The sequence below is a fragment of the Diceros bicornis genome, chromosome 2, assembly GCF_020826845.1.
Source record: "Diceros bicornis minor isolate mBicDic1 chromosome 2, mDicBic1.mat.cur, whole genome shotgun sequence".
Taxonomy (NCBI): Eukaryota; Metazoa; Chordata; class Mammalia; order Perissodactyla; family Rhinocerotidae; genus Diceros; species Diceros bicornis.
In genome coordinates this window covers 75148770-75161829 of record NC_080741.1, presented here as the reverse complement: position 1 = coordinate 75161829, position 13060 = coordinate 75148770, and the positions used below count along the sequence as shown (strand labels likewise).

Below are 13060 nucleotides of genomic sequence, written 5' to 3'. Positions count from 1 at the left end.
TGAGGGGAATCAGGTGGGGAGGATGGCACTATAAGGCAGGAAGGAAAGGGGGGAGTGGATTCTTAGCTTGAAATAATGTTGGGAGCTTTGATTGTTCTATGGGTCTAGATAACTTTTTAATTTCTGAGTTGGCACTGTTTGCACCTTAAGGTAGTCGATGTCTGCTGTTACCAGAGTCTTGTCCAATTTTTTATCCAAGGACATGGGAAAGAACCTTCCCCACTGAATAAATTTTAAAATAGCAGTGGAAGATAGATGTTTTCTCATTATATCACAAGTCGTTAATGGTCAACATACCCATTACGTAGACAGATCTTAAGGCAGGACTAGAAGAAAGGCGCTGTTTGGGATCAGAAGGATGACTCTGCATGGTAGGGTGGGGGAGGATGGAGGACAGGGAGCTGAACTTGGAAGTAAGCTTAACCATGAGAGATGAAGAGTGGCCTAGGCAGAAAATGGTGATGATGCTAGTCAAGGTGGTGACATGGGAATACGATTTCTGGCAGAGGAAACAACTTGGTAAAGATACAGAGTGACATGGCACATGTTTGTGAGAACTGTTAAGTAGTTTTGAATGGCTGGAGCAGCATGTTGGTGGAGGAACGTTTTAAAGAAATGAAACTAGAGTGGTGGATGGACCAAATGAAGGCCACGCATTCCCGGTTGATGTTCTTTCCATCACACCTGAACATTTGAGGCATCTCAACAGTTGTTGCTAAGCTCTTTGAGATATACACCAACAGGGCTGGGAATCCCAGCTGCTGCCAGTGACTTGAGTCTGTTAGAACCTTGCTACTCAGAGTGGTCCCCAGACCGGCAGCTTCCAGATCACCTGGGAGCTTGTTAGAAGTGCAGATTGTCAGACCCTTCCTCAGACCTACTGCATCAGTGCCTGCATTTTAACAAGATCCTTGGATGATTGCTTTGCATGTTAAAGTTTGAGAAGTGCTGTTTTTAGAATTCATTTATTCTGCAGGTTAGTGTTTCTCAGAGTGTAGTTGGCAGCAATTCACATTAGAATCACTTGGAGAACTTGTTAAAAATGAGGATTCCTAGACACTCCCCTCCACCGGGGCATCTGTATTTTAATAAAATCCCCCAGCAATTATGATATACTGTACTCCTGAATTTGAGCACAACTGCCGTGATGTGAAAGCCTAAAAGATTGTCAGTTGAAATCACCTGGGGAAGTTGGGCGGGAACCGTCGCTCCTGCCCCACCTCCAATGAATTAGAATCTCAGAGGGAGGGGCCCGAGCCCTGTATTATTTTTAAAACTCTCCACATCACTGTGACTGTGAAGAGTAGCCAAGGCTGAGAATCACAACCCTAAAGGGTTTTAGGCAGAGGAGTCAGTTTTAGAAAGAGAATTCCAGCCATCAAGTAGAATTTCAAATATAGCAAACAAAGAAGCTGCTTTCCAGACATAACTCAGACGGGTCTGGAATGCTTTTTTCCCCCTCTGTTGTCTTTATCAGTCCATCTTGTCACTTTTGGTAACTTCAGGGCATGGATTCTCAAGAAGGATGGGAAGGAAGATTTAATCCTGTGGTTCTTAATGGGGATTGATTTTGCCCCCAAGAGGACATTTGGCAACATCTTGAGACATTTTTGATTGTAAGAACTTAGAGATGAGGTGCTACTGACAGCTGAAGTGTAGAGGCCAGGGATGCTGCTAAGCATCCTGCAATGTACAGGACAGCCACCCACAACAAAGAATGATAGATGATGCCACATTGTCAGTAGTGGTGCTGAGAAACCCTGATATCATCACCTTTTTTGAGGGGAGGGGTCATTCTTGAGGTGCCTTCCTGGAGAATCTCTACTATAATAAGCTACTATTTTGGGTGGGAATGTGTTGTATCTTTCAGGTAGGTGTTCTAGGGGAGAGAAAAAGCTTGATAATCGTTGTTCTTGGCAGGTACTTTGACTTTAAAAGGCTATTGGATGGTAGGCTGTGTTTGCTGTGATAAAGTGTAAACAAAGGAAACCTAGGTCATGAAATAAATTAAGAAAGCAACTTTTCTTGTCATTTATGGTAAATGTACAATGCCTTTGAGTGACTGCTGATTTTTTAAATTAGTTCTTTTTCACTGGGTTAGGGTCAGTGAAAGCGTCTCTTTGGAAGGCATTGAGGGGATGCTTAATAGGTAAAAAGTCAAAAGTGCGTGGGTAGTTTTGGTAGGGGCTGGTTGGGAAATTCTGGGCTGGGGGAAAGCACTGAGGGGCTCCGAGTTGGGTCTTCAATGGAGACCAGGAAAGAGAGGAACACAGAGCAAGACAAATGGGGCTCTGTCTTCCTTTGCTTGGTGATATCCACTTGCCTTCTTGTCTCTCCGTGGAGAAGTGGGTCCAAATCAGCAATGACAGCTTTACTCAGTCAGTTGTGGTGCCTTGAACGCTGTGTGGAGATCGTGTGAGGAAAGGGCACTGTTGTGGTTGAACAGCAGCATGCCCTCTAGACTCTGGGCCATATTAGGAGGTCTGGCCCACTTCACAGAAAAGTAAGTTAGTTCTGGGGATGTTGTGCTGCCTATAATGCAATGGATTTCTCTAGCTTCTCATTCTTTCTCTATTGTCCATCCCTCTTCCTACCCTGTCCAATGGCTTGCAAAAGTTGAGGAGACCTTCTCTTACTGCCTCTCCCATCTCTCTCCGGGTTGGGTTAGGTGCCCCTCTGCTCCAAACACCCTGGAGTTATCTGTTGGCTCCTCTGTCTCTCCAAGGACACCCAGGGACCGAGTTTTACCAACTTGGTATCTTCAGCACATGGGCGTTTAATAAATGTTTGTTGAATGAAGGAGAAGTCAAATTACTTGGAGAAACAGCCTACCTTTCCTTTGTGTAATGGGCATTTCTGATGGGAAAAGCATTTTTCCAGGAGGATCCCGGGATGACCAACCCAATAGCTTATGGAACTCTTTTCAGATCAGACATTCAGACCTTCTGAATGCCCTTTTGTAGATGTGACATATCCTCAGAGGTTCACAAGTGCTGTAGTTTTTGAAATAGCCCGGGGTGTGCATGGTGAAATCATTTTCCTTTGACTCTGAGAGATGCCAAGGATGTAGCGTTCTACACAACAAGCCTTTTTAACCCAAAGTCCATGGATTGTTTGCTATTCACAGATCTAACTTAGAGCTGGGTATCCTCTCTCATTTTTTTGTGCACTTTGTCTATGGTACTTCTTATTTGACAAGTCCGTCCAGCTATTATCTCCTTTCCAGAATATATTGATTTTCAGGTAGATTGGCAAATTGGGCCAGTTTATATATATATATATAGCAAGGTTTCCTTTCTTTCTTTTTTTTAAAAATTAGGATTTAAAGAAAAATAACCTTGTTTTGAACTTGATGAATGCTTGTTTTTTATAAAAATTGCATACTTTAAAATAAATTTCAGAGATGATTTTAAAGACTTTTTATTATATTAAATTTTAAGCCTATATACAAGTCGAGAGGATAATAGTATAATGAACCTCCATATACCCAACACCCACTTTTAACAGTTACCAACTCATGGCCAATCTCATTGTATCTCTCCCCGCACTTCCGTCTCCCCAATTACTTTTAAGCAGATATCAGCCATCATAGCATTTCACCAGAGATTACATTTTTAAACTGCTGCCTGTTAATGGTATAAAACTATTTGAGTAGACAAGGGAATCAGCAGGGAAAAGCTTCCCTCTGTGGCAGTCCCTCTGGGCATTAGGCTTTGGGCCAGGGAATGCTCATTGCCAGAGTGTCCTGTGGTTAATGCAAATAACTGAGGCCATCTGGGGAGTCAGTGATGTAATCTCTCTCTTTTTCACCCTTCTTCCTCTCCATTATAAACCAGCAAATGCCCAACCCCAAACCCTGACAAAACAAAGCATGTTTTCCCAGCCGGGGAAATCAGACACTATTGTTAACCTTTTACATGAAGGGAAAATTTGGTTTTCTATTATCAGCGAGATCATTCTCCTTTTTTATGAGAACAGCTGCTGTTCCATTTTCATCTTTTATTGAGGTATTACATACACACACAAACCTTAAATGCACAGCTTGAAGAAGTTTTAAATACATATATACCCCCCACTCAGAGTGAGTTAGAGAACATTTCCAGAACCCCAGAAAGTGCCCCTTCCCCGGGAAATAACCACCCCACCCCCCCGAAGGTGGTACCACCCCCACTATTCTGACTCTATAGATAACAAAGAACATTTGCCTGTTCTTGAACATAATATAAATGGATTCATTCAGTGTAAATGGACTCTTTTTTTGCTTTAGCATCTTGCACTCAAAATAATGTTTATGAAATCCGTCCATGTTGTTATGTGTAACAGTAGTTGGTTTCCCATTGCAGTGTAGCGTGAATACGCAATTTGTTTATCCGTTCTATCATAGCAGCTAATATTTATTGTTTACTCTGTGCTAGGATCTGTACTAAGTGCTTTAAGTGAAGTAGTTAATTTAATCTTTCTAGTTAGTTTGTTAGTTACCCATTGTGGTTATTGCCCTTTTATAGGCAAGAAATGAAAATTTACAGAGATTAGATAATTTTCCCCAAGATCATGCAACTAACATGGGATAGAGCTGAGGTTTAAACCCAGTCAGCCAGATTGCAGATGAGTGTACACTTCAGCACTTCCTCGTTTGGCTGTTCAATGAGTTACCTGACTTGGAATGTAAGCTTTCACATACTTCATCAGGTCTTAGGGCTCTGCAGTCCCTTTGGGGTGGTCTGTTTTCTGGAGGAAGACGTGCAGACACAGAAAGCTTCAGAACCTGGCCAAGGCTGCTCAGCTAGTGAGTGACAGAACCAGGGCCAGAACCCAGGTTTCCAGGTTCCCTGTCTCCTGTTTTGAGGGCGTTGTCTTTGGTAGTGGTGAAAGCCTTTGTTCATTTCCATTGCCAGCAGAATGCAATATGTTTTATCACTCTACAGTTCACTTAGGACTCTTGGTTGCAAATAACAGAAACTGACTAACATAAGCCACAGAGGAAACCATTGGAAGAATATGGATAGCTCACAGAATCAGTAGGGAGATGGGGAACCAGGCTTAGGTGCTAAGGGAGGTAGACTCTCCACATTGCCCCTGGACATCTGGCCCTGTTTAACTGGTGCTGGGTCTGTCTTTGTATCCATCTGTCCAGGCACAGAGGCCAGGGCAGAGCCTCCAATTGTCCAAGTGTAGGCAGATACCTGTGTTCAGGTGGAAGGAACTTCTGGTCCATTTTGCCTTCCACAGTGGGAAGATGTTGCCTTCTCAACTAAGTTTTTACTTCCGTTCTCTGGGTTAAAGCTGATCCATATTCAATAATCCTTGCAACTAGGTAAATAAAAATTTAATTGGCCAAGCTAAAGTAGATCAAAAAGGAAGTTTCCACCCACATTTCTAGTTTATTAATGTATTTGTGAATGATGGTCCTGCAGCCAGGAAAGATGATAAAGGCATAGGGTAGCAACCTTGGGTGTTTTCTACTCGGAAAAAGCAAATGGTCACCTAAGTGGGAAAAAATTACCTTGTTGTCCTTTGTCTTTTAGTAACAATGTCTGTATTTTCTGCAGACAGGTAATGGAAGGTTTATTTGGCAGTCCCAATTGGAAAATGTCACTTAACTTCAAAGGGCTCCTGTCATGACTTGGGAAATGTGATTATCATGCAACAGACACAAGAACGTGCTGTACTGGTTTCCTTTTATAGTGAACTGGAGTTAATTACTTGTTCATGGAAGGGTTTTTTTAAAAATATGAGTAGGTTTTCCTTTTGTGAATGCTGTTTTAGAGTGTCTTCCATCTTGAATATCCACTCATTTATTCGTTGGTCCCATATTTACTGAATGCACTGGGACAGGATAATTAATAAGGCAGATGAACCCTACCCTTGTGAGCCTTTTAGTCTAGTAAGTTTGAGTTGGGCGAGTCCTTAAAATACGGATTATTTTGTAGTCCTTTTTCGTTACTTCTTTTAAATCTTAACTCCCTTGTTTGGGGAATTAATAACCCCCTTCTCTTTGTTAATTATATATTGTCTGTTCCTTCTGAAATTTTTATTGCCTCTTTTTCAAAAAAAGGCAAGATCCATACAATCAACATTTAAATTTTTCATATTTGTAGCTCATGTAAATGTACACTTGACTTCTCCCTATATAAAATTGCATTTATATATGCTTGCTGAATGGAGAATTTTAAAAAAATGATAGCTTGTTAATTGTCTTTTTGATCAATGAAGTGGGTTTGAAGAGCTCAAATTCTGTGAGAGAAGGGACTGTGCTTGTCTAGTTAACTGCTACAGCATAAGCTAGTGGATGGGGGTAAGAGTGAAATGGATACTTGGCAACCTGAAGGAGAGGCTGCAGCAGAGGTTGACTAGGCACACAGCAAACTCATTTCTTCTTCCTGGACGTGCAGCTGAACTACGTTTCTTAGATCCTTAGCATTATGGTGGGATCGTATGTTTGGTTATCACTGATGACCTGTGAGTACATGTTTTACGTTGCATCCAGGCAAAGCGGTTAAGAGCCAGTTTGCCTTCTCATTGCTCTCATCCCTAGAAAATCTCCTACATGTGGAGATGTGAGATCTGGGGACCTCTGAGAGATTTCTTTAGAATGTATGCCCAGTGGAGAACTGCTGGATTACGTGTTATAGGTTATATGTGTCTGCTTAATTTGACTCTTTGCCCTCCGCAGTAGCCACACCCATCAATAGTGCAGAAAGGTTTTTATATCCCCACTGATGCTTGGCATTATCCAACTTGTTGCCTTTTATCACTCTCTAGTTGTAAAGTGAGATCTCAGTAAGATATTGAACAGTGATGAATACAAAACGGTCATTTAAAAAAGTTAATTTTCAATGATAAATGCATATCCTTTAGAAAGTGAAATATTGGGGGTTGGAGGGGGAACTGCTTCGTAGATACAGGGGTTCCTTTTGGGGGTAATGAAAATGTTTTGGAACTAGATAGAGGTAGTGGTTGCACAACATTCTGAATGTACTAAATGCCACTGAATTCACTTCAAAATGATTAATTTTTTATTATGTGAATTTGGACCAAAAAAAAGTCAAATATTGATAAAATGCAGAATAAAAATAGCAATCCTATGTCTGACACTTCACATCTTCCCACTTTTCAGAGGGAACAATTTAAAATATTTTAGCATTTTCTTCTGGTATTTACCACTGTATTTCTAGGTGATGTGTTTCTCTTGATGTCTATAGATTAGTCTATTTTCAATATCATCTGTTGACTTCCTCTTATTGTAGATGAGGTTGACTTTCTGATACTTTCCCGTTCCTCCTCCATCCTCCCATTAGAGTTATATTAATTTTTTTGGCTAAACTAATATTCAGTCTTAGATTTTTATGATTATGTAAATATTGTTCACTGTTGAGCTAAAGACATACTCAATTTTAATATGCAACTTTCCCCTAGAGTTAGTAATGATCCTGTTTGTCTTTATTTGCATGGTTCTTTTGTAGCATTTATTGAGTCTTCTCTCCCTCTGAAAGACTCAGTACATTTCCATGTGGCAGGCGCATGGGATGATCTATCACTCCTGGTCCTTACCACCATCCTCAGCCCCTGGAGCGCTTTGTTCTTGGTCCAGGTTGGGTGGTGACCTGCCCTGCACAGTGTCACCATGGGTTTCTAAGCCTTTCTGGGCTCAACAGAGCAAATTGGCTAGCTTCTCACTGGTACCCCCTCTGCAGACACATAGGCTTCACTTCCTTCCATCTATCAAATTCCACCCTCTATCTCTTTCCATCGTCATTTACTGCAACTTGGGAAGATGCAGTTAGTTTCATAGAAGATGGGGTTGAGTTTTTTGTTTTTAATTTTCCTTGTGTTGGTTTTTTTGCAGGGTGGGGCGAGAGGGAAAAGGGAGAGGAAAGGTCTTTATTCTGCCCTATGAAAACTTGGAATCAAGTTCAAGCTTTTGTAAGCCTCAGTTAACATACTCTCTAGATTTGGATAGATCTCCCTAGTCACAGGGATCTACAGCTACATTGTATTTGTAGTGCTAACTTCCTCAACTTTCCTTTCCTCTCCAGCACCCCTATCCTTCCTCTTCTTCTGTCTCCCCTCACCCTCACCCCCTTAAATAACTGACTGCTCTTGATTTTCAACCTGCTAGTTGATGGATGGCCTACTCCACATTTCAGCTTTGATGTTTCATAGGCATGTCAAACTAAGCAAATAGTTTAAAATAGCAAATTTTAAAATAAAATTCTTGATTTCTACTCCTCTCTCCCAAATACATCCCTCCCCAGCCAGCCTTCCCTTTCTTGGTAGGCACCATCACCGAAAAGAAAACCCTCTTAGAAACATAAACCAGGTTCTTCTTTGCTTCAAGTCCTTTGGTAGCTTCCCATTGCTTTTAGAATGATAGATGCCTCACCATGGCCTCCACAACCCTCTGCATGGTGCTACCTCTGCCTGCTTCTCCAGCTGCATCTCCAGTAACTCTCCCTTTTGCCCACTACCCTCAAGCCCCTCTTTTCTACTATTTTTTAACCTCATCAAGATTTTCTTCCAACTCAGGGCCTTTGTACTTGATATTCCCTCTGCCTGGCAGGCTTTGCCTCCAGATTTTTATCAAGAATGGCTCCTTCTCATCCTTCAGCTCTCCATTCAGAAGCCTCGGTGCTGGAGATGCCATTCATGATGACCATGTGTAAAATGCTGCTCCTCCGCAACAGCCATGTTGTGTCAATATATAGTTCTTGCCACCGTAGTACTTTTAACTTGCTGCGATTTAACTTGTGTATTTGACTAATTTTTCACTGTCACTAGGATTGTGTTAAGAAACCTGTGCATCTGGTTCACTTTTATAGTTTCAGCACCCAGCACTATGCCCAGCACACAGCAGGCACTTGAATAAATAGTGGTTGAATCCATGAATAGACTCCTGGGGGCTTAGAGCTGGCAGTGCCTTCAGACACACACCTGCCATTGCTTCTGGAGCCCTAGGGATTACGGTATGATTAAATCTTTAATTCAACAGCTGTCACTGTGGTGCTACTCTGCCTCTGGGCCCTGGGTTATCAGAGCGAACAGAACAGACACAAGTTTCTGCCACCAGCGACCTTATATTCTCGAGTTTAAAATTCTAGGGATGTGGAGGACAGTGTAGAGATGGTGGGGTTGCAGCTGTTCTTCTGGCAGCCTTTATTCTCTGAGTCCCTGATGTGTGGCTCCTTCCGAGGTTGGCTTCTTTGCTCTCCCACTCCCCTGGGACCCCACTGCAGAGGGCCCCAGCCACGCCTGTGGTTCTTCTTGCTCCCGTCTTCTCTTAACTGTGCACCACAAGTCCTGGTGTCAGAGTTAACGCATCTCCCAAGCACCTGAGCGTTCTCCCTCCAACCAAGTTCTGGAATGCCGTTTAAACCATGGAAGATCACCTGTGGCCTGTTCTGTCTGGTTTCCAGCCCACACAGCCCTTTAACACTTAACCCAACCTCTCTATTCAGCTAACTTCTACTTTGCTAGCCCAGTGTGGCATCTGCTAAAGCTTAGGAATATTCCAAAGTAATTTTTTGAAAGCTTAGTTTAGCTTATTCTTCAGAGGCTTAAAATAACACTTGTCACATAAGATATTCTTTGTGGCATTTCTTTGGGTTGAGATCAAACTGCAGTGTGTGTGTGTGTATGTGTATGTGTATGTATATACACATGCACATGAATACATACACATACACGCTCCCTTCCCCCAAATAGGTATTGTGTATGTTCTTCTACTGGATTTCCTATATTTGTATATTTCTATACTTAGCACAATATTAGGATCCAGCCGAACTTTAATTTTACCCTGCTGTACCATCCAGATAGCAAAGGGCTATATGGAGCTGCTGAACTGCAAAATTTGGGGAGGTTACTTAACATCACATTTGAATTGCTTAATTTAATTTTCACTTTGAGTCGGTTGCTAAGCAACTAGGAAGACAGGAAAAAAATCAGCAAAGCTTTTGGTTCTGTTACTAGTATGTTAGCATCTCTTATATTTACATAGACGGTTGGTTGTAAATATGCCTAATCCAGTGCCATGCTCTTGGTGTGGAAGTTATAGCAAAGCTTTGGTTGGACTGACGGTGCTTAAATTCATGCTCTCTCCTTAGGTGAATGTAAAGTGATCTGAAGTTTGAGCCCATGTTGTAGCCCATTTGTTTGTTAAGTAGGGTGCTTGACTTGGCTGTACCATGAATGGTTGTAAAATGGTACTTTCCATTGCATGTTAATTCCTTGGCATTATGGATCCAGCGTGATTGTTCCCAAAATCAACTTAAGTCAAATTTTTTTGGGAGGAATGCGTATCATTTAGCTATCATCATATGAATTGTGTTGGAGGAAAAAAATAGACCATTTTACTCTCAATATCTTATTATTATTGATGAAATTTGAAATTGTTAACCTCATTTGATCCATAAAGTAAGTCCCGTGTCCAATATTAATATGGTAACTTAAATGTTTTGAGTGTCTTTTCTGTATTAATTGACGTGATTATCAAGGAAGGCACTCTGGTCCAGCCCAGATGCCACTCTCTGTCTTTTGTCAAAGATAGGACATTTAACGCTAGCCAGATGTTTCAGGGGTGAATGGAGAGTTCACATATATCAAGCTGGTCTCTCAATGATGTCATTAAGTTGCCACTGGTATAGTAAATGACAGCGACCTGTGGCTTTCATGAGAGGTGGGGAGAGCAGCCCTGTCTTTAAACTGGTGTCCTGCTATGTCCTGTGTTCTCTAAAGACCTAGATAGTGTCTTTCATATGCACTAATAATTTCTTTCAGTAGATGGATTGTATTCTTGATAAAGATGGATAGCCACGGTCCTGTATTCACCTTATAACTGCTTGTAACTAGGTAGAAATATTTAGTGAAGGAGATTATAGAAATGAGAAAGTACCTTTTATTTTTACAATTAAATGATCTTTTATTTTTTTTCTGAACGATGTTGAATATTTGTGTGTGCGGTACTTGGTAAAAATTCATTGATCCCAGCTAGAAGAAAGGGTGATCTGAATTAGAGGAAACTCCTGCTGTCTATGTACTTGATGGCAAATGAATTTTTCCTGCTTTCAGATAGTTATTTGGCTAAGACAATAACTAGGTATTTACCTGTTCAAGGTGCTTTAAGGGAATCTGTTTAAATAAACAGATAAAAATAAATGTACCGTTAGTAGATTAAATTTGCTTAAAAGCTTATTTTGACCTACTTTCAGGGTGTAATTTTTCCAGTCTGGATATTCATTCCAAATTTATTAATTTTATTCTGTAAGTACTTACTATTTGAAAACTCAGTATGTCAAAATGTAAACTTTTTAGGGAGTGAGTGTCAATTTTAAAAGTTAGTTTCCTAGAGCATTTATTTCTAATTTTTTTTGATGAACCTCAAGCAGGTAAATACCTAGTTATTGTCTTAGCCAAATAACTATCTGAAAGCAGGAAAATTTCATTTGCCATCAAGTACATAGACAACAGGACTTTCCTCTAATTCAGATCACCCTTTCTTCTAGCTGGGATCAAAAAAATTTGTTGAATATACCCCTCTAAACTATGTATATGTATTTAAAAGTTACATGCGTGTGTTACTGTACTAGTATATTGTATATACTATAAAAACAAACAAGAAAATAGAAGTTGATGTAAAGGATTGATTAAACAATGATGTAGTGTTCTGTTAATCATGATTATCATATTATCATTAATACCTTAAGGCACATAGGTGCTTTGGGATAAAGTTCATCATTAAAGACAATATTTTAAATGGTTTTCTTTATGATTTTTAATATCTGGGTAACTTTTTTCAGATCTGATTAGATCATTTTTACACTACAGTGGCTGACAAGAGGAATAAAAGAAGGATAGATTCTGCCTTTGTCTTATTTTTTATTTTATTTTTTTAAGATTTTATTTATTTATTTTCCCCCCCAAAGCCCCAGTAGATAGTTGTGTGTCATAGCTGCACATCCTTCTAGTTGCTGTATGTGGGACGCGGCCTCAGCATGGCCAGAGAAGTGGCGCGTCGGGGCGAGCCCGGGATCCGAACCCGGGTCGCCAGCAGTGGAGCGCGCTCACTTAACCACTAAGCCACGGGGCCGGCCCCTGCCTTTTTCTTGTTTGCTGGGTTTGCATTACTACTATCTTTGATTTTTTTTTTTATTTTGTGAGGAAGATCAGCCCTGAGCTAACATCCATGCCAATCCTCCTCTTTTTGCTGAGGAAGACCAGCCCTGAGCTAACATCTATTGCCAATCCTTTTCCTTTTTTCCCCCTTTTTCTCCCCATAGTTGTATGTCATAGTTGCACATCCTTCTAGTTGCTGTATGTGGGATTCCCCCTCAGCATGGCCGGGCGAGCGGTGCGTCGGCACATGCCCGGGATCCAAACCCAGGCTGCCGGTAGCAGAGCGTGCGCACTTAACTGCTAAGCCACGGGCTGGCCCCTGAAGTTTTGATTTCTTTGCAGAAACTTTTTGAAGCTGCTAGTCTGTTTTGCGAGGGTTGGTTCTACTACGTAGGACTATATATAAAGTTATATGAACCCAGGCATACCTAAATGGAAGCACATCACGATGCACTGGGAGTGAGGGACAGGGTGTGGACTGTCTAATCCAAGTTCAGATAGTTTCTTTCTGCTCCCTGGCGAATCATCCTGTACATGACACTCGAGACCAGTGCCCTAGGAGGTCCCTCCAAATAAGCTTCTGTAGTATTTTTTTAAATGTAGTTGGATTGAAGAGAGTTGGATTTATGTATGAATATGCTTGTATGTGTTGTTGCATATAGCGAGGATATTTGTCCATCATAAAGGAAAGGTGATGACTATGGGGCAGCATTAAGAGCCCTGGATGTGGACTCTGAGTCCCAGCTCTGCCACTAGCTGGCTATGTGACAATTGACTTCCTTTCTGAAAGCCTCCAGTTTCCTCATCTATAACCTTGCATGGTGGTGGTGAGAATTAAAGATCAAAGGAGAGGTTTGTAAAAGGGGCTTGTAAATTATATGTAAGTCATTTATGCTTACATATAATTTATAATTCCTTATATGAATAAAAAGGGAAGGGCTTTTTCATAGGT

The 13060-nt window shown here is 41.0% G+C and overlaps 1 protein-coding gene across 5 annotated transcripts in view; it reads left to right on the top strand.

The window, feature by feature from the left end:
* ITPR1 (inositol 1,4,5-trisphosphate receptor type 1) overlaps window positions 1-13060 on the top strand; it is a 317336-nt gene that overhangs the window by 99412 nt on the left and 204864 nt on the right. The gene's annotated exons all lie outside the window — the stretch shown is intronic.